Source organism: Triticum dicoccoides, chromosome 4B (assembly GCF_002162155.2).
Source record: "Triticum dicoccoides isolate Atlit2015 ecotype Zavitan chromosome 4B, WEW_v2.0, whole genome shotgun sequence".
In the NCBI taxonomy this organism is placed as follows: Eukaryota; Viridiplantae; Streptophyta; class Magnoliopsida; order Poales; family Poaceae; genus Triticum; species Triticum dicoccoides.
The window spans coordinates 233222823-233244969 of record NC_041387.1 but is presented as its reverse complement, the minus strand read 5'-3'; positions in this window follow the sequence as shown (position 1 = coordinate 233244969).

Sequence of the window (22147 nt, the reverse complement as noted above, 5' to 3'; positions counted from 1 at the left end):
GGCCACCTTGCGGTGTAATACCCTACTCCAGCGTTTTGGTGGATTGCCTCAAGGGTATGAGGATGAACTAGTACAATGGATGAACAGGCCTCTGGAGGTGAGGTGTTCTTGAGCTCAAGAGAGCTGGTGAGGTGGTCGGGTGAGAGTGGATCCAATGCCTTGCTCTCCACTCGATTCGATCCGATCGCTTGCTATGGTGGTGGCTAAGTCCTATTTATAGTGGCCTTGGTGCTCTTCCCAAACGTTGCCAGATTTGAAAGGAGACAAGTAGTACAGCTTATCCTGACTAAAGTGGTCTTCTCCTGTGAAAATCCCCTGGTCGTGACGCTGCGGTGGGCTCGGTGATGACCTATGTCCTGCCGTCCTGGTGGTCTTGGTCTTGTTGCACCAGAATGGAAACATTTGGCTGATTCCTCAGGACTGCGCGCCTGCGGCTTGCCTCCCTTGCACCAAAGAGGAAACTGGCGCTCTGCGCACGTTGGCGCCCACCTGGCCTTGGTCGTCATGGCTCACATCACCTGAGCCTCGTGAGGTACACCTTGCATAGAACTCTCTGCCCCTCGGGAGCCAGCCTGAAGAGGCCGATCCCCTCAAAGGTCTTGGCATCGTCCTCCTCGCGAGGCTTGGCCCCTCGCGAGTGTCTTGAGTCGTTGATGCTGAAGCTGGGCCGTACCAGGCTGTCGGTGGAGCCATGCTGTGGGCCACAGGAAGGCAAGTCTGGATACTCCCACATCTAGAACACCGACAGTAGCCCTCGGGCGCAAGGCACGCTCGAACTTGGCTTCCAGGAGAAGCCAAAGCACAAGTGCGGAGCACCGCAGGCCCTAACCGCCTGTGGCCTTGATGACGCGTGGCGATTGATGGGACGTGGGTGTCTCCACATCCCCACGCTGCCTCGGCAACTGTTCGACTTGATGGAAAGATGCGGCATGCAGAAGATCATCATGGTGCGAAGTCGTGGAGGCCGGCGGTTGGTCTTCCTTGGCTATAAACGTGGGGGAGGGGCAGAGCCCCCTCACTCATCTCTCCTTTGTCTTCTTGTCTCCCGTTTCTTCTCCTTCTTCGTCTTGCTTCCATGGTGCCGATCAGGAGGTTCTCGGCGGCCGAAAAGGGGAAGGCACGTAGGGAGGGGCCTGATCCTCTCCCACCGAAGAAGCGACTCCGCCTCCCTCACGACGCCAGCGCGGAGCGAGAGGTGACCATGCCTTGGCAACCGAGGCCTCTGACTAGCTTCCCCCTTCCCCTGTACGCCCCCACCCGGGATGAAGATGTGTGCCATCGAGTAGCCCCCAGCGATGGAGGAGGGGCCGCCATTGCTTTGCCGACCGTGCCATGAACTCACGCTGAGGGTAGCTCGCAAGAGTTCATGGTGTGGGTGGCGATGCTTCCCGATTCATGGATCTGGCTCCCGAGGTTCTTTGCCAGCAAGCTGCCTCCGAGGGGGCCGCTGGAGCTGTGGATGCAGCACGTCGGGTGCTGCAGCTTGCCATCGGAGCTAAGGTCAAGGTGGTGCCCCTAGAGACGTCTTCATGACCCGCGGATGGGGTGATGTCACCTGAGCCTACCGCATTGAGGGAGCCCTCACGATTCACATCGAGTACGATGGCGCATCCACCTTGTTCTTCAAGGTCTTCTATGAGGAGGGCCAATGGTTGGATTGCTGCCTCGAAGGAAGTAGCCCGCAAGGTGCAGCTGTGGGCGCTGGACCTGCTTCCGTCCCCTTCGGCGCCTCGTCCAGCAACAGCGACGACTCCTGGGACTCCAACGACTCTCCTGAGCCCAGCGAGTCTCTGGAATCTAACGACGACGACTACGTGCTGGCAAGAAACCACCGTGGTTGGAGCGTAACAGTGGCTACCGCCCGGCGTCACCGGTGATGCTCGATGGCTTTGTACCATCCTTCCTTCTTTTGCTTTCCCTGCGCGGAATAAAAACCGGCCCCCGTGGGGTTTGTAAGGACCGAGGTGTATTTAATACCAACGTTGCTTTCTTGGTTCTGTGATGAAGTCGCGTATCCTAGTTTGTCTCTACTCCTCCATTTTCTTTCCTTTAGACAACATGACGCTCTACGCCAACGGGACCCAGTCCCTAGGCAGGCTTCAGTCGTCGCTAGTATGCCAGGTCGCGATGCCGTGGTCAATTCTAGGAGGTGAGCGGCCCGAGGTCCGGTGAGAGCTCATGAGACACGATGGTCACGAGGTCCCCCTTGGCGTGCAAGCAGCCGCCCAAGGAACGGATAAGGGGAGTGAAGCCGCCGGAGTTGGACTGTGAGGTTGGGCCGAGCGGGATGTGAGACCGGTATCATAGCGCAGGCGACTTATCTTTCAGTAGTCTTGCTGCTATCCGTTGGGTGGTGGTGCCTGCTCTTGCGTCTATGGTGGTGTCATTAGGCGCGGCCCGTAACGACCACCCTCTTGACTCGCTTGCCCAGGTGCTCTACGTCCTCGGGTCCCGGCCCTCGAGCGAGCTCAGCCGCCGCTGGTATGCCAGGTCGCGATGTCGTGGTCAAGGCCAGGGGGTGAGGGCTGGAGAGCCAATAGGAGCTCCCGAGACGCGATGCTCGGGACCTCCCCCTTTAACGTGCAAGCAACTCGTGAGGTAAGGTGGAGGTCGTCCCAACCGGCCCGTGAATCATCATCAGGTGAACCTGCATGTTAGATGATAGGAGAGGTCGCGAACCCCTGCGGAGCGGGCTGTCCACCCCAGGGCCCCTGGCAAAAGACGAAGGCACCGAGGACCTGGTGAGGTGGCGTGCGCGAGGCGGGTCGCTAGCCAGAGCTCGGTCCTTGGGTTTATCAGCATTGCAGGGACGAACCCGAGCACAAGCATCGTGCCGACGTGAGAAGCCATGCAGTGAGGCGAGCGAGGGACAAGCTAGCAATGTAGAGAGACCGCATGGCGGATAACACTTGAGGTCGTAGAGTGACGATCATAGGTAAACTCATAGAAGATGGTTAGACAATCCTGGAGAATGCAAACCGATACACGCCGCAGGGACGGATCCACATGACTTGGGGATGATGCAGCCCGAGGGGCGCCCCGAAACTGAACAAACTAGAGAAATGTCACCTGGTACCTTCGCTGAAGATATGTCGGGGTAGCAGAAGACATGCACTGCTGGAGTCGTTCCTCACGAGCCGCCCTAGCCCCGAGCCTCGAGAGGCCCAGGGGGCCCGGGAGGTTCCTGAACATGCACCTCCATCTTCACCAGGCTTGCCTGGTGCATCCCCTCGTGAGCCGCTAGGGCACCCCCTAGCCCAGCCTGAGAGGGGCGCCGGCCGCGCCTTCCTATGTGATGGGTGAAGGCGCCCCATCCGGGGATGATAGGCTCAGCGCGGCGTCCTCGGGCGATGCTTCCTCGCGAGATCCCTGACCCAGCTGCAGCTTCTTTGTCTTGGGGCGACCTTAGGAGGGGAGGGCGCCGCTCTCATATTCAGGGCTCTCGACTGCTGCTACCTGGTAGGCGTGCTCTAGGGAGAACACCGCATCCTTTTCCTCGCATGCGACCGTGATGACGCCGCTACTTCCTGGCATCTTGAGGACATTGTAGCCATGGTGCATCGCTGCCATGAACTTGGCCAGTGCTGGGTACCCTAGGATGGTGTTGTACGGCAGGAGAATGTCGGCGACGTTGAAGTCGATGAGCTCGGTGTGGTAGTTGGTGTGTTTGCCGAAGGTGATAGGGAGGCGGACCTCCCCTATCGGGTGTGTGGAACAATCGGTTACTCCTGAGAATGGCTTGGTTGGCTAAAGCTGTTAGTACGGCACTTGGAGCCTGTCGAGCTTTTGAACATATAGGACATTGAGCCCCGCTCCACCATCGGTGAGAGTCTTCATGACGACCACGTTGCTGATGACGGGTGAGCAGAGCATGTGGAGTGCGCTGACAGTGGCCGCACACTTGAGTTGGTCTGACGAGCTGAAGGTGATTGTGCATTTGGACCACCTGAGCGAGCGAGCTGCTTCGAGCTTGGGAAGCGCTGCGTTCACCTCGCGCGCGAACTGCTTAAAGATGCGGTGACAAGCAGGGGCCTATGAGCCGCCCATGATGCAGGCAATGGCTCAAGGCTCTAGGAAGCCCCCAGCCCCCTCGTCCTGGTGATGATCTTCGTTCCTTCTCGGTGGTGGAGGCAGTGGAGGAAGACCGGCATTTCCCTGAGGGCGATCCTCACGAGGCTGCTCCCTCCAGGTGCCCTCGCGAGGTTGGCCCTGCCAACGGTCCTCTCGAGGATGGTGGCACCACTCCTGGTGATGGTCGCGTCCGTCCCAACATCCGCCACCTTGGCCACCTCCACGATAGTAGCCCCGATCGTTACGCTCGGGGCGTCGACCGAGGCACCCATCACAGAGGGCCCTGAGCTCCTGGAAGTGGTTGGTGTTGTGGTTGTGGACGTTGTGGAAGACGTAGAACGAACGGTTCCTCTTGGACGACTCGGGGTGGTCACAGCCGCACTTCATCTCTAGCTCGGTCGCGAGCACGGCCGGCTCTTTGCACTTTACGTCCTTGGCCTTGGCCTTCTTGTCTTTCGGGTATGCATCGGGGAGCTCGAGGAGGGAGAGACGCCCCTCCTCAGCCCTTGCACACTTGTTCGCCATATTGAACATCTCCAAGGTTGTGCATAGGTCCTCGTGGATGGCGAGCTCCTCCTTCATCTTGACGTTGCGGACGCCATCAGTGAACACTGAAATGATGGCCTCGTCCAATACCTTGGGGATCTTGAGGCGAATGTTGTTGAAGAGCTGGATATACTTCTGCATTGTCTCTCCTGGCTGCTGCTTGATGCGTCGCAGGTCACCCGCGGCCAGCGGATGGTCACGAGGCCCTGGAAGTTGGTGATGAAGTGGTCGCGCATCTCCTCCCAGGAAGAGACTGATCCCACAGGGAGATTTAGGAGCCAGGAACGCGTGCCATCCTTGAGGGCCATGGGGATCCAGTTCGCCATGATCTTCTCATCACCACTAGCCGCCTCGATGCTCAGGTCGTAGAGCTGCAGGAACTCGGCGGGGTCGGCGGTGCCGTCGTAGCGCAAGGGCAGGTCAGGTTTGAACTTGCTCGGCCAGATGACATTGTGAATCTCTGAGGTGAATGCGTGACATCCTGCTGTGGCCACGGGGGCCCATCGAGGAGGTGGAACTTGGTCCTCGTGCACGCACGCCGCCACCTCCTGTGGTGGCACGCGGGCCTGACATGGGGGTGCAAGAAGCACGCGTGCTTCCCCTTGAGGCCACTGCACCACCTGGCAGCTCACCTCTTCCCGTGCAGGCACCTGGCGGGGCGGGTCGTTCCGTGGTGCCACACGCCTTGGCCCGATGATGACACCCTGGGCCGGAGGTGGTGGAGGAGTCCCGTTAGCCACGTCGCCCACGACAGGCGGCTGCTGAGGCAGTGAGCGGGCTGGTGCAGCAGAGCCCCCAACCGTGTTGACGAGCTCAGCAATCTGCTCGAGCCATTCCTCATAGAAGTCATCGACCGGGCGGTAGCGAAGGAGCTCTCGTGCCATGAGCAGAGCGGCCTGCGTGTTTGCTGGGCCGTGATGCACGTGCGAGGATGAAGCTGCCGGGCTCAGTGACGGAGTGGCGGTGCGCCCGTCGCGGCACACCGAAGGGTGTAGCGAAGAAGCTTGCGGCTCGTGGCCGGCCGAGCCCGTGACAGCGTTGGCCACCGAAGACGGAGCACGGCGAGCACAACCATAGCCCGCCGGAGCCGTCTGAGCAACACGAGCGGCGACTGCGGCCTGGCACTCGGTGCGAGCCCGGCGTGCATCAGCCATGGAGGTGCCAGAGTGATGGTGGATCGACCGACGGAAAAGGAGATCCGACGAACCCCTACCCGGCACGCCAAATATCGGATTATGGGTTCCGCAAACCCTTGAAAGGTTCGAACTCTGGGGTGCGTGCGGAGATCTCAACCTGCCCAGCCTGCCTACTCGCGATCCTACTAAGCCTAGCGCGTCGGGCTCAAAGAGACAAACAGACACATTAGTTTATCCTGGTTCGATCCACCTTGCGGTGTAATACCCTACTCCAGCGTTTTGGTGGATTGCCTCGAGCGGCTAGGGCTGAACTAGTACAGTGGATGAATAGGCCTCAGGAGGTGAGGTGTTCTTGAGCTCAAGAGAGCTTGTGAGGTGGTCAGGTGAGAGTGGATCCGATCCTTTGCTCTCCACTCAATTTGATCCGATCCCTTGCTATGGTCGTGGCTAAGTCCTATTTATAGTGGCCTTGGTCCTCTTCCCAAACATTGGCGCAAAGGGATCCCACAATGGCCGGATTTGAAAGGAGACAAGTAGTATAGCTTATCCTAACTAAAGTAGTCTTCGCCTACGAAAATCCCCTGGTCATGACACTGCGGTGGGCTCGGTGATGACCTATGTCCTGCCGTCCTAGTGCTCTTGGTCTTGTTGCACCAGAATGGAAAACTTTGGCTGATTCCTCAGGACTCCGTGCCTGCGTCTTGCCTCCCTTTCACCGAAGAGGAAACTGGCGCTCTGGCACCCATCTCGCCTTGGTCGTCATGGCTCACGTCAGCTGAGCCTCGTGAGGTACACCTTGCATAGAACTCTCCACCTCTCGGGAGCTAGCCTGAAGAGGTTGATCCCCTCGGGGGTCTTGGTGTCATCCTTCTCACGAGGCTTGTCCCCTCGCGAGGGTCTTAAGTCGTTGATGCTGAAGCTGGGCCGTACCAGGCCGTCGGTGGAGCCACGCCGTGGGCCGCAGGTAGGCAAGTCTGTATACCCCCATAACCAGAACGTCGACAATTTATTTATGATGTACTAAGTAATATTGCACTCCCTGGTGTCACCTTTCCTTCACTTTTCGCGCACCTTGGGCCCCAGAGCAGGGGCGGCTATCATCATTATGCCGGGTCGTAGTGCCCGAGCAAGGTCAGGGGGCGGATGCCTGCCGAAGGCCCTGGGCCATACGTACCCATCAGCTCTCTTCAAGTGTGCCACGTGAGGATCCAGACGCCGAGGTACCGGAGAGGTGTGTACGCGGGCAAGGCAGCGGCTCCTGTGGCCTAGGCCCTTAGGGCATCGTCAGCGTCGCTAGGCTGACCCAAGCATGCGCACCATGCCGAGCCCCCGCTCGTGGGGTGCGATGGAAGGGGCCACGGGGGCCCACCATCTTTCACAAAGGTGGAAACAAAGCAAAGGAAAACCGCTAGAAGGAGAAAAGCCAAGAAACCCCCCCTTTTCAAACAAAAGCACAAGAACTGCAAGTCCATTCCAAGAAGTTGCAAACTCGGTTACAAGAGAAGGCAACGAACAGCCATGTCTGGAACCTAAGCTAGTTTTCTAGTCTTCCCGCCAGCACGGAGCATGGGGCTTCCACTGGGTGTGGGCATAGTCATTAGGAGACTGTGTCGTCCGCCAACACGGAGCATGGGGCTTCCACTGAGACGTGGGTGGGAGCCCCCGTGAATCTCAAGGGCAGCACTTAGGAGACTCCAGGGCGTGTACAACCCCACTCGTTATTACGTGAGAGTGTCACGAGCAGAGACTTGGGGAGGCGTAAGGCGGTTTCCTGCTTCCTGGTTGGGGACCCCACCCCCTGCCCTGGGCTACGCGCTGGCGAGCCCGAGCACAAGAAGCCCTTGTCGGGGCCCCGGACTGGCGATCGCCGGCGGCTAGTGTGACACGCCGCCGTATTGGCTGCGGGTCACTTGATCAGCTCACGATGCCCGTCTCCGGGCTCCTCCTAAGCCCTTTTGGCCCTAGGGCCCCGAGCGGTCGCGTCTTAGGGGGACGCGGGCCCTCGTGAGACTCCCTGGCCTCACGGGCCCCTCAAGTCCTTGGGGCCCTATCCTGGTCCGGGGTGCCACCTCATCGAGTACGCCTCGGCATGAACAATCTGGCCACCGTCTCGTGGGCATGCCACGGGATGTTGGTCTCCTGCGCCCCAAAGTTAGCAAGAAATATGTTCTGAAAGTAGTTGTCTTAGCAGTCGAGCCCCTACTTGCAGCCCCCAGGCCTCGGGAGGCCTTAACGATCTCGAGGGCTATACCAGCGAAGGCCCGCCTTGCGCCAACCGGCGGGTTCTTCAGACTTAGTGATTACCACCCCGCCGTCGTGTCACGATGCCAGGAGGCGGCCTGCCGTGGTGCTGTGACGCGCAATATGCGATCCTATCCGAGAGGAACTCAAAGGTCCCACCAAGGATAGAGTCATGTATTGAAGACGCTTTTGCAAGGTGGATATCATTACATCATACCATTTACATAATAAAGGGGATACATGCAAAGGTATAAAAATGCCACCCAAATACAACAAACATGATACAGAAGAGCATCATTCGACTACAGGTGAAAACAAACGAAAAACACGAACGACATCCGCCCTACTAGCCGAGGCTGCCGACCAGGAACCTACCCCTCAATCGAAGAAGAAGCAGAAGAACAACTCCAAAACAAACTAGCATCGCTCTCACGTCATATCATCGCATTACCTCTACTTGAATCTGTTATTGTAGTAATCTATGAGCCACGGGGACTCAGCAATCCCATTACCATGGGTATCAAGACTAGCAAAGCTTAATGGGTATGGAATGGATAAGTGGTGAGGTTGCAGCAAGCACTAAGCAATGTATGGTGGCTAACTTACGAGTACAAGAATAAGAAGAGAAACTACGCACAACAATCGCAAACTAGTAATGATCAAGAAGTGATCCTAAACTACTTACAAGTCAAACATAACCCCACCGTGTTCACTTCTGGAACTCACTCTAAAAGAAACGGTCACGGTTACACACCTGGTTAGTGTACGGATCTCGTGTCAAGTTTTCTACAACTGGATATTAAAACTTCCCATCTGCCACATAACCGCGGCCACGGCTTTTGAAAAGATTAAACCCTGCAGGGGTGTCCCAACTTAGTCCATCACAAACTCTCATGATCCATGGAGGAAAATTCCTCAATTCGGAAACAACCCGATCAAGCTTGGAATCCCGGTTCACAAGACATTTCGACAATGGTAAAACAAAACTAGCAAGACCACCTGGTGTGTTGACACCCCAATAAGAGTCACGCGTATCTCATTCTCAAGACAACACCGTCTATGTGAAGTGGATGATAGACAAAATACCATCGAGTTGCCCTGAGTTTGCAGCGCCAACTGCTAGGTAGGTGGACCAACACTCATGAGGAGTACTCGCCCAGTTTGTTGATTAATTATCCACGAGTACCTATAAGTCCTGATGCAAGTTTTAGTTGTTATTAGGCAAATGGTAAAATCAATGTTGGTCCTGCTGGAAGAGTTTTATTCAAAGCGAACTGTGAAGGGGCCCATAAACCACGACCTTGTTAGCAACACAAAATCAAGGAACATAACACCGGTATGATGGAAACTAGGGCGGCAAGAGTGGAACAAAACATTGGGCAAAAGGCCGAGCCTTCCACCCTATACCAAGTATATAGATGAATTAATTAAATAAGAGATATTGTGGTATCCATGTCCCAACATGGAACAACCTCCACTGCACCTGCAACTAGCAATGCTATAAGGGATGAAGCATGAAAGAACCCCACATCAAAGAAAGTTTTAATGACACCGAAAACAACACATAACAATTCTGGAAAGTCCACATATGCAAATTTCGAATTTGGTGTGATATGATTAAAACACAATGTTAAAGTTGTTAAATAGCAAGTAAAGTGCACCTAGCTGATCTACATGTTTTTCTAGTCAAGTTACATATGTAGATCATTTAATTCAGAGCTATGGTCTAAAAGATATGAGCAACATAAGTTAAACATGACATTGGTGCAGAACGCATGTAAACATCAACCACAAGCATTCAAAACATGGATACCTCAATATATTATAAAACTATATGCAATTCTAAGCCAGTTTCATATAGGGCATGATCAAAATGGAGCAACAATTCAACACATACACACAACACAACATATAACAACAATATGCCTTAACAGCAACTAGGCACATTGCATGCACTTAATATAGAGATAACATACTTCAATTCATCTTTCAGGTTCAGGTTCATAGGCATCATGGTTAATTCACTATGATCAATGCAAAATGCAAAGTTATGAAACAAATCATGACTTGGTTAAAAACTGGGATATGCATCAGTAGAGTTAATATGAAGGCATGTTGAAGGCATGAAATAAATATGCTACAGTGATTAAACATGCATCAAATATCATATGATGGTAGCACACATCATGATTTCAAATCATATAACATGGCATATTCATAGGAGCAACATGTTCATGGGAAACATCATGACAATATGCAACCGTGAAACAAGTTGATTCTTAGACTTGGTGAAAATATGGGAATGCAAAACAGTAACATTATGATGCTGACTTGGGATGCACATAACATCAATCATAGCAATTTTAATATTTATACAAAGAGCATGAGCATACAGTAGACATGGCATACTTCCAATTAATCCATTGGAACAATTTATAAGATGCATAGATTAGTTACTATGAGCTTTGCAAACTCCCACCCAATGTTAACAGGTTGACAGTTTGATCATGATGGTGTCCACACACAAACACGTCACCGTGTACCCTCGACACCGCGGGTGATGCATCGCAGCTCACGTCAAAGGAGACCTGCACGAAGCGCGGTACGCAAGACAATCTGGCGGGCGCTTTTGCAGACCCAAAACCCCACACGCCCCGGAGGGACCCCGTCAGGGCGCACAACGGTTATGGGCTGCCCTAGGTCGACCTGATCGCCCTACGGCCTCGAGGTTTGCTGCCCTGCAATGAAGAAGAACGAACGAAGAACGAGGAAGAAAAAGAACAAGGGAGAAGATAAAAGATAAAAAGTGATATATGATTGTTCCATTGTGTGTTGTTGTTCAATCGGCCGTCACCTCTTATCTATATAAGAGGCGGATGGACTTCCCGTACAAGAAAAAGACTTGCCTAGCCGTCCAAATCACCAAAACCCAATAAAAGACGGACTATTCACGACCCCCGGCCCGGATGTCCGGCTCAAGGCCCGGATGATCCGGCCTAGCACAGTTTTCTGACAGCAGCTTACTGTTTTGGCTCTAAAATCCACATACGACCTCGGATTTGGACATTTTTTATATCAAAATCAACCGCCTCGACGAGACTCCCAACTTTCATGTAGAACACTTTTTGATCTGAGGCAATCTTGGGGAGTTTCGGGACGTTTTCTAAAGTCTGCAGCAGAAAAACTTGTCCGGACGTCCGGACGATTGCCCGGATTGTCCGGCCTTTACCCGGATCATCCGGGACTTGACCCAGATCATCCGGCTTCAGCACCAACCTTCTGGAATCTTAGTGCTTCAATTACCCGGATGATCCGGACCCCGGCCCGGATGATCCGGCCAACATTGGTGCAGCGCACGGTTTTGCCTATAACTTTTGTATACGACCTCGGATGGGGACGATCTTTATATCAAAATCGTCTGTTTCGAGGAGACAAAGAACTTTGCCGTTATAAATATTTTAATCAGAGGTCATCTTAATTAGGTCCCATGCCATTCTCTAATCTGATGTCAACACGAGTATCTCCGAAATTGGCATATCTTTTGCACTCGAGCTCCGTTTTAGACCATCTTCATATCTATCTTGATCTTCTCGAAGAGAACCATCTCATGGTGACTTTCAACAATAAGTTTGAATTAATCTTGACATAGCTTCAAGCTACTCTTTATAACCGTGCCACTTTTGAGCGTCAGCACATGCCCCCCTGTTTTTCGGCAAAGCTAGTGTGCCAAAAAATAACATGCACCGTGTTGGTTCTAAGGACGATGTCAACACTCCATCAGCCATTTATATGCTTAGGGCAATAACTATATATCGGCCACCATTTTTTTAAATCCTTGATGCAAGCTTGGGCGAAACCTTCTCAACTTCATTAACAATCCCATGATAAGGTCCCATAGATAAGTATCTCAAGGTCATCCTCCAAACCATATTGCTCACCCTTTTGGTAGGATTTTGCAAATAATCAACAATAAACTTTCTTCAATCCTTACTTTTTGCCTGTATAAAAAAATCATTAGTGGCCGAAGCGATGGACTTCGGTTCAACCTTACCTATGTTGTTGAGACTAAGCATCGGCTATTGATAGAAATATGATACATCATGATTAACATAGTAGACGGATGCTTGCTGTTCCAACTCTTTTAAATTGTCATGCCTAGAAATATGAATAGTTTTAAAGCAACCAAGGTAAATTTTGCATCTAGGCATACCTCAAGATAAAACTACAAGTGATTCGTCAAAACAGTCATAACCGTTGGATATTTGTTGCACTACTCATAACGAATCACCGAAAGCCCCAATATGTATAGCACATATGGCAACCAAAAGCTCCAAACCGAATAAAATTTCATATTCGGCTTTTAATATTGTGCAAAAATTTCTTGAGTGGTTTGAGGCTTGTTTTGGTCTCCTATTGAACTAAGGACGATGGTAGGATACTACACCGGCCATGCATTGACATAATCTTAGGACGATAGATAAATATCGGTCATTACCATGTAAACTTTATTCAAAGTACATATAGCCGAAATAAACAAATGAAATGACAAATCAAGTATTTCGGACCTTTGGATCAGCAACAAACTTGTAGCTAATCAAACGTATAGTGATTTGATAATAACCTTTCATGATGTAAGAAATTATATTGCATCCATGGATTAAAATAAGCCCATTGAGGGTTACCAATCATACCTTACAACGAATTCCATGGCATAGGTGTTAATGGCATAGTTGAAGAATATGGATAATGTGTAGACCGAAGATGCTGAAACCTTCAGCTTGGTCCTTCATAGTTTTCACTATTTTCCTTCTTCACCTTTGCCGCACTCCTTGTAATGGAAATGACGAGGACACGACTACCTTGGATACAACCGAAAATATTGCATACACACATATTTGTGAGGTGATTTCTAATGCAAACTATGCAATAATTTATTTATGTCATCCAGGACAAAAATACTTCACAAACTTTTGTGCCATGTCTAATTGCAGGTGTATGGGACATTTGTACAATCCACATATGAAGATAAGGGAGAAAGAGATGTTTACCTGCTGTTCAAAAAGTTCTCTCACATCACTTTTGGCCCAAGAGAAAATAGAGTCCAAGTCTCTCACGTTCTGGACTCAGATTCGGACTGCACAGACATACCTGACTCAAAACGTCAATAACTTTTTCATACGGACTCCAAATTGGTTGATTCTTTTTTTGTTGGAAAATAGATTTCGTGCACTTTCCAAGCAATTTGGATGCACCTTAAAATTTGTCCGGAGCATTGAGTTATGGACGAAACAATCTGATGCTGCAGCAGAATTCAAGTCAAACTACAAGTCCAAAGGTGTTATGTCACCTCCACTTGGGCCCATTGGCCTTGTACGACCTAGGGTTAGTTTTAGGCTGCCTTGGGACGTCCTCCCACCACCTTGGTCGCCATCCCTTGCTCCTATATAAGTAGATTCATCTAGTAGCTTTTTTCCTGGGGATTTGTTTAGTTAAAAGTTAGCCATTGCAACTTCGTGTACTTCGTTTGTGTCCAACGATCAGACAAAGACCGCTTACGGATCCCCACCATTATCAATACTTCATATATATTCGCAATATTTAGATTGCTTTATCATATTCTTGCTTGTTCTTCGATTGCTTGTTAGGCTGACCGTGCTTCCGGCATCGTTAGTAACCTCAGGAGATTGGTTTAGCGATTGCTAAGGCGCAACATCGTGCACGTTTGTAGTCGGATCGTCAAAGTGGGCTCCACCAATTGATAGTTATCATCTCATCGAAAGATCGGGACACCCTCGCCTCTATCAAGTGGTATCAGTTTTCAGGTTGCTCACTGAGAATTTCCAGTTATCCCTAGATTACATTTATTTTCTTACCTATTGTCCAAGAAAAAGCCACAAGAAAAAGTTAGATATATTCATCCTTTGTCCTAGCCAGTCTGAGCCTTTGCAATTTTCTTTTCATTGTCTGCATTATTGAATTATCGGTTGCATCGTCGTGTCGAGTTGCTGTTCTTACTGTCTAGTTCGTTTAGAGTTTTGAGTTTTGTTCACATTAGTCACGCCGCCGCTTCATCGTTATCCCTTCCGTTGACCACCATCGATCCATCAATTTCCACCACGTGCTACCCACCGTTCATTGTCATAATCATAGTTGAGATCGTTCACATCTTTGCTTGATCCAATCTGCATCTTATCTAGTTTGTTTGGAAAGAGGGAAAGAGAAAAAAAGAGAGAAAAAAGTAAAAAAAGTCAGAGAAAAAAAAGAGAGAAAGAAAAATAAAATAAAGTGTGAGAAAAAAAAGATAAGAGAAAAAAACAAAGTTCGGATCTATCTAGACTCAGTCTCGTAGCTGAATTCGGATTCGAATATGTTTTGTGCACTGTTCAGTAAAACAGGCATAACTTCCTTATACGAAGTCCGTTTTGTCTCCTCGAGTACTCAAATTAAATCTAGAGACGAGCTGCATCTAAATAGTTGTAGAAGCTTGTTCAATATTTGACACCTCAAAATCGGCTTCTAAATAGGTCTTTTTGCCCTTCGAAGTTCGTGAACACAGCTTATTCCAGTTTTTCAAAACAGTTTTAGAATTTTTTTGACTCCTCATATCAACTTGGAATTGAGTGATTCTTTTTGCATTGGACAGCTTGAGTTAGTAGCATTCTTTGAAAAAAATTATTAGAAAATTGGCTCAAACTTTTCAAGAGGAAAGTTGGAGAGAGAGTTGTTGTATATCCTGCTTGGCAGTTCTTTTTCATCATTATCTTTACTGCCGTTGTGATCATCACTTATATCTTGCTATCCAGATGTACGTGTATCCTTTATTGATGCTAGTTGTGCTATGCCGTGACCTCATTAGTGTTCTAGGCTTGCGTCTCTAGTCCGGTCTAGCCTAGGACCAACACAGTACCGTCGTTGAGCGTTTATTAAACATTGCATCTCTGAATTGATTATTGTTAATCTTTTGCTACCATATATAGCCAACGCAGCTCCACATATTTCTACACCGTGTATACGTACGTTCCCATGGCCATCGCTTTACACAATCTTCGGAGTTATTTGACACCGCTGGTTGCCTATCACCACCTGCCGCATGGTAAGAATTTGTAAGATATTGATATTTGCTTTACTGTGAGCACTTTACAACCACATCCTAGTAGTTCATAGGAACATTATTCTCGAATTTTGTTTCTTGTTTTTACTAATCATGACAGGCTCCAGAGATAGAAGTTCTTGGACGACGGACACATCTTCACCATCACGAGAGTTGCGACAACACACACAAGCACATGGTCAGGTTATCTCTTTACCGTCATTTGAGGGTAAGTTTAATCCTACTATTTATCTAGCTTGGGAGCTTGCAGTAGAACAAGTTTTTAGTCACCATGACTTTTCTGAACTTGAGCGAGTACGAGATGCCACTAGAGCATTTATTGGTTTTGCTTTTGTTTGGTGGAGTGTGCATTGTAAGAAAAACATTCATAACCAACCCACAACTTGGAAAGATTTCAAAGATGTAATGAGACAACATTTTTTCCCTCCTTACTATCGTCGTGAATTGCTTCACAAGTTTGAACAATTTAAACCAGACAACAACACTGTTCATGCTTACTATCGAGAGTTCAAATCTTATATGCATCATTGTGACATAGAAGAATCTGAGGATGATACAATGAATAGATTTTTTGGTGGTTTGAACCATGATATCTATGCAAGATTTCACTGTATTCCTCGTTGCATTACTGGTATGTATGTTCATGCTTGTACCTTTGAGAGACAGCTACAGGAGGATACATTGGGTGACTACAACAACTACTATTCCAATTCATGCTCACTACCATCGGTTGATTCCTCCATCGTTGCACCTACTAGAGCAGTCACACCTCAGATCGTGAGCGCGACATAATCTCAAGTGTATGATACATTGTCATTGTCCGTACCTACATCAGCTACGTCTTTGCAACAAGGTAACAATAAAGGTATTGATGATATAACTTCACATGGGAATGATGCATGCCTAATTAACTTAAATACATCATGTGTTGAGTTACCTGTTGATTTGAGAACGCCACCTATTTTAGATAATCATGTTACTATCATGAATGCATCATGTGATCAAACAACTAAAATACCAACAATTTTAAGTGCGCCCGTTGAATTAACTGTTGATGCAAAAGAATCAATGTTTAATCATTTTGATATGTCCTCTAATCTTGGTGATGATTCTGTGTCGAATGACTTATTACATGTTTGCTTATTTAAGCATGTTGTAGCATGTAAATTTGATGCAAGTAAGATTTATTCACCAATGTTGGGATGGTTTAATGATGAACATTGTCAATCTTTTGAAATGAATAAGAGCTTCACTTATATGTGCAAACTGAGTTGCAATATTTTCATGCCTTCTACTTCTTGTGATAATGTTTTGGCTTTAGATTTTATGAACTATGCAAGTTACTCATCTATTCATGTGTCATATGTGCAAAAATCAAGTGAAGTAAAAATGGATGACATATACATATACAACATGTACACCTTTTCTCTTTTGGTAGCCACATTTCATATTAAGCAACGCCGAGGACGGCTTTGTTTTCAAGAAGGGGAGGATGATGAGTACATGACTACCTTGGATACAACCAAAAATATTGCATACATGTATATTTGTGAGGTGATTTCTAATGCAAACTATGCAATAATTTATTTATGTCATCCAGGACAAAAAATACTTCACAAACTTTTGTGCCATGTCTAATTGCAGGTGTATGGGACATTTGTACAATCCACATATGAAGATAAGGGAGAAAGAGATGTTTACCTGCTGTTCAAAAAGTTTTCTCACATCACTTTTGGCCCAAGAGAAGATAGAGTCCAAGTCTCTCACGTTCTGGACTCAGATTCGGACTGCACAGACATACCTGACTCAGAACATTAATAACTTTTTCATACGGACTCCAAATTGGTTGATTCCTTTTTTGTTGGAAAATAGATTTCGTGCACTTTCTAACCCAATTGGATTCACCTTAAAATTCGTCCGGAGCGTTGAGTTATGGACGAAACAATATGATGCTGCAGCAGAATTTGAGTCAAACTACAAGTCCAAAGGTGTTACGTCACCTCCACTTGGGCCCATTGGCCTTGTACAACCTAGGGTTAGTTTTAGGCTGCATTGGGACGTCCTCCCACCTCCTTGGCCGCCACCCCTTGCTCCTATATAAATAGATCCATCTAGTAGCTTTTATCTGGGGATTTGTTTAGTTAAAAGTTAGCCATTGCAACTTCGTGTACTTCGTTTGTGTCGAATGACCAGACCAAGACCGCTTACAGATCCCCACCATTATCGGTACTTCACATATATTCGCAATATTCATATTGCTTTATCATATTCTTGCCCGTTCTTCGATTTCTTGCAGGAATAGACCTTCGTGGTCAGGCTGACCATGCTTCCAGCATCGTTAGTAACCTCAGGAGATTGGTTTAGCGATTGCTAAGGCGCAACGTCGTGCACGTTTGTAGTCGGATCGTCAAAGTCGGTTCCACCAATCGATAGTTATCATCTCATCGAAAGATCGGGACACCCTCGCCTCTATCAGGAAACTTGCACATAGTTCTTATTTTGAGTACTTCCTTTGGGAACCCATGCCATGTTCCTTTCTTCAAGTTCTTGTGCACTAAGCTTTTGTAATTCCTTCTTTTGCCAATACGATAAGCCGAGTGAGCACCTCGACTGTGATTTTGCTTCAACCAATGGCAACTCTTTTTGGGCCTTGTGCATCCTCAACTTCTTTTCTTCAGATTTGGCACTCTGATTTTTGTCAATTGATTGCTTCACTTCTTTGCCTTTTGTAGCCAATGTCAACACTTTAATTGGCCCTTTGTTATTTGAGATCAAATCTGAAGCAGCACACTTACGACTGATACGTCTCCAACGTATCTATAATTTTTTATTGCTCCATGCTACTTTATCAACTGTTTTAGGCAATATTGGGCTTTATTATCTAGTTTTATATTATTTTTGGGACTAACCTATTAACCGGAGGCCCAGCCCAGATTTGCTGTTTTATGCCTATTTCAATGTTTCGAGGAAAAGGAATATCAGATGGAGTCAAAACGGAACGAAATCAACTGGAGAAGTTAACTTTGGAAGGAAACCAACCTGATGGTCTTGGAGTGCACGCCAGGGGAGTTCCGGGCTGCCCACGAGGGTGGAGGGCGCGCCCCCCTGGGCGCGCCCCCTACCTCGTGAGCATCCCGGAGGTCCACCGACGTACCCCTTGCACCCATATATACCTACGTACCCTAAAACTTCCAGAACAGAAGATAGATCCGGAGTTCCGCCACCGCAAGCCTCTATAGCCACCAAAAACCTATCGGGACCCTGTTCCGGCACCCTGCCGGAGGGGATCCCATCATCGGAGGCCATCTTCATCATCCCGGCGCTATCCATGACGAGGAGAGAGTAGTTCACCCTCGGGGCTGAGGGTATGTACCAGTAGCTATGTGTTTGATCTCTCTCTCTCATGTTCTCTCTCGTGTTCCATCTATGGCACGATCTTGATGTATCCCGAGCTTTGCTATTGTAGTTGGATCTTATGATGTTTCTCCCCCTCTACTCTCTTGTGATGAATTGAGTTTCCCTTTTGAAGTTTTCTTATCGGATTGAGTCTTTTATGAACACTTGATGTATGTCTTGCATGGGATAACGGTGGTGACAATGGGTTATTCTACTGATCCACTTGATGTATGTTTTGGTGATCAACTTGCGGGTTTCGTGACACTTGGGAACCTATGCATAGGGGTTGGCACACGTTCTTGACTCTCCGGTAGTAGCTTTGGGGCACTCTTTGAAGTACTTTTATGTTGGTTGGATGAATCTGATATTGTGTGATCCATATCGTATAATCATGCCCACGGAAACTTGAGGTGACAATGGAGTATCTAGGTGACATTAGGGTTTTGGTTGATTTGTGTCTTAAGGTGTTATTCTAGTACGAATTGTTTTATAGGTCGATCCGAAAGAATAGCTTTGTGGTGGTTTCGTACCCGACCATAATCTCTATGTTTGTTCTCCGCTAGTAGTGTCTTTGGAGTGACTCTTTGTTGCATGTTGAGGGCTTGTCATATGTTCTATCTATGTTATTATTGTTGAGAGAACTTGCACTAGTGAAAGTATGAACCCTAGGCCTTGTTTCCTATCATTGCAATACCGCTTACACTCACTTTTATCGCTCGTTACCTTGTTGTTTTTATTATTTCAGTTTATAAAAACCTATATCTACTATCTATTTTGCAGTTGTATCTTCATCTCTTCGCTGAACTAGTGCACCTATACAATTTACCATTGTATCGGGTATGTTGGGGACACAAGAGACTTTTTGTTATTTGGTTGTAGGCTTGATTGATAAACCTTAGGTCATCCACTTGAGGGAAATTTGCTACTGTCCTACAAATCTGTGCACTTGCAGGCCCAACAACGTCTACAAGAAGAAGGTTGTGTAGTAGACATCAAGCTCTTTTCTGGCGCCGTTGCCGGGGAGGTTAGGTAAGTGAAGGTATATCTTTCGATCTTGCAATCGAATCTTTTTGTTTCTGGTTTTAGCACTAGTTTGTTTTATAAAAGAAAACTACAAAAAAATGGAGTTGAGTTTGTCTCATACGCTTCACCTTTTTAATATCTTTCATGAGTACGATGGAAAGGAAAATTGTGCTCAAGTGCTAGAGGAAGAAATCTATAGAATGTTTTTATTTGATGAGCATGATTGCAATGTTGTTATATGAATTCCTTGAATATACATGATGCTAATGATATGCAAAGCCACAAGCTTGGGGAAGCTATGTTTGATGGAGATGATATTTTTTGTCCCCCAAGCTTTGATGAGAAAATTTACTATGATGAAAGCATGCCTCCTATTTATAATGATTATTGTGATGATACGTATGCTATAAAGAAGAAGTTTGCTTATGTGGAGAGTAGAAAATTTTCTATGCTTGTAGATCATGAAAAGAATGCTTTAGGTGCTGGTTATATTGTTGAATTCATTTATGATGCTACTGAAAATTATTATGAGGGAGGAACATATGCTTGTAGGAATTGCAATAATGTCAAGTTTCCTCTCTATGTGCTTCAATTCTTGAAGCTATGCTTGTTGTGCCATCCTATGCTAGTTGATTATTGTTCCCATAAGTTGTTTTCTCACAAAATACCTATGAATAGGAAGTGGGTTAGGCTTAAATGTGCTAGTCATATGCTTCATGATGCTCCCGTTATGTTTCAATTCTTATCTTTTATGTGAGCATCATTACCATCATCATGTCTAGCTAGAAAGGCATTAAAGAAAATCACTTGTTGGGAGACAACCCAATATTTATCCTTACTGTTTTTGTGTTTCCACATGATTATGCTACTGTGGTAATAATGTTTTATAGCTTTTGTTTCAATAAAGTGCCAAGTAGAACCTTTGGGAAGACTTGGGTGAAGTTTATGTGATCTTGCTGTGAAAAACAGAAACTTTAGCGCTCACGAGATTAGCTGCCATTTTTTTACTGTAGAGTGGTTTTAGGTTGATTATTTTTTCAGATGATTAATAGACAAATTGATCAGGTTCACCAATTTATTTCATAATTTTTGGGGTTCCAAAAGTATACGTTTTATACATATTACTACAGACTGTTCTGTTTTTGACAGATTCTGTTTTCTATGTGTTGTTTGCTTATTTTGATGCATCTATGAGTAGTATCAGAGGGTATGAACCATAGATAAGTTTAAGTACAGTAGATATTACACCAATATGAATTTAGAATGATTTCATTACAGTACCTAAGTGGTGGTTTTATTTTCTTATACTAACGGAGCTTACGAGTTTTGTGTTGAGTTTTGTGTGGTTGAAGTTTTCAAGTTTTGGGTAAAGATTCGATGGACTATGGAATAAGGATTGGAAAGATCCTAAGCTTGGGGATGCCCAAGGCACCCCAAGGTAATATTCAAGGACAACCAAGAGCCTAAGCTTGGGGATACCCCGGAAGGCATCCCCTCTTTCGTCTTCGTTCATCGATAACTTTACTTGGAGCTATATTTTTATTCGCCACATGATATGTGTTTTTCTTGGAGCGTCATTTTCTTTTGTTAGTTTTTGCTTTCTGTTATTTAGAATAATGTTTTGCATCTTTAGTTTCAACAAAAAAATCAAGGATAGCCTTTGCCATGCTTATTTTGCTAGTTTGCATGTTGCTGTTTGAAAACAGAAAGTTTACTGCTGTTGAAAAAATTGCCTAGAAAAGTCAGAGAATGGTATAACGTTGAATCTTTTTGCATATTGAGCTCTGATAAATTTATTAGTGGGAATTTTAGTTCATAATTTTTGGAGTCAGGGAAGTATTGATACTCTTGCATTCTTTACAGACTGTACTGTTTTGGCAGATTGCTGTTATGGTTGCATTGTTTGCCTATGTTTGCTTGTTTAATGATTCTATTTGAGGATAGGAGTATTAAATATATAGAGGCATTTAGTATTCAATGTTTAATAATGATTTTAGTGATTTGTTACAGTAGAAAATGATAAGGTTTTGCATTGGTTTATACTAACCTATCTCACGAGTTCTTGTTGAGTTTGTTGTGAATGAAGCTTTTGATAAAAAGAAGAGAAACCATGATATGAGAGGAATTAACGACCATCTCTTTTCACGTGGTAAACTTGCTTTACCACCTCTTTCTTCTTCCTTGAGCTCTGGACCGATTCCTTATTATTGAAACGGTCTTTGACGCGTGATTGTTCAAATGTTGATCTCCTTGGAGCTGTATAGTATTGGTAAGATGGTCTAGAATAAGATGGGGAATGTGCCCTTGTGTCATACCTTTCCCATGATGAATATGTATCTATATGAGCATAGGGAGGCATCCACAGCATTGACATTGGCGGCCCAAAATAAGGATATGAATATGTTGCATTAAAATTATCACTTTGCCAATGCCAATCCTCATATTTGCGCCTTGGGGGTGATCTTGGGTTCTTTGCATGATTTGGCCGATAAGCATTCTTCTCTTCACTCTTCTTTTGATATTTATCCAATAGTTCAGCGAAGGTGATTTTTGATCTCTTACACATGCGCTTATTCCGGCCTTTGTTTTCTTTTGGTTTGCTTTCATCGATCATTGGATTTGC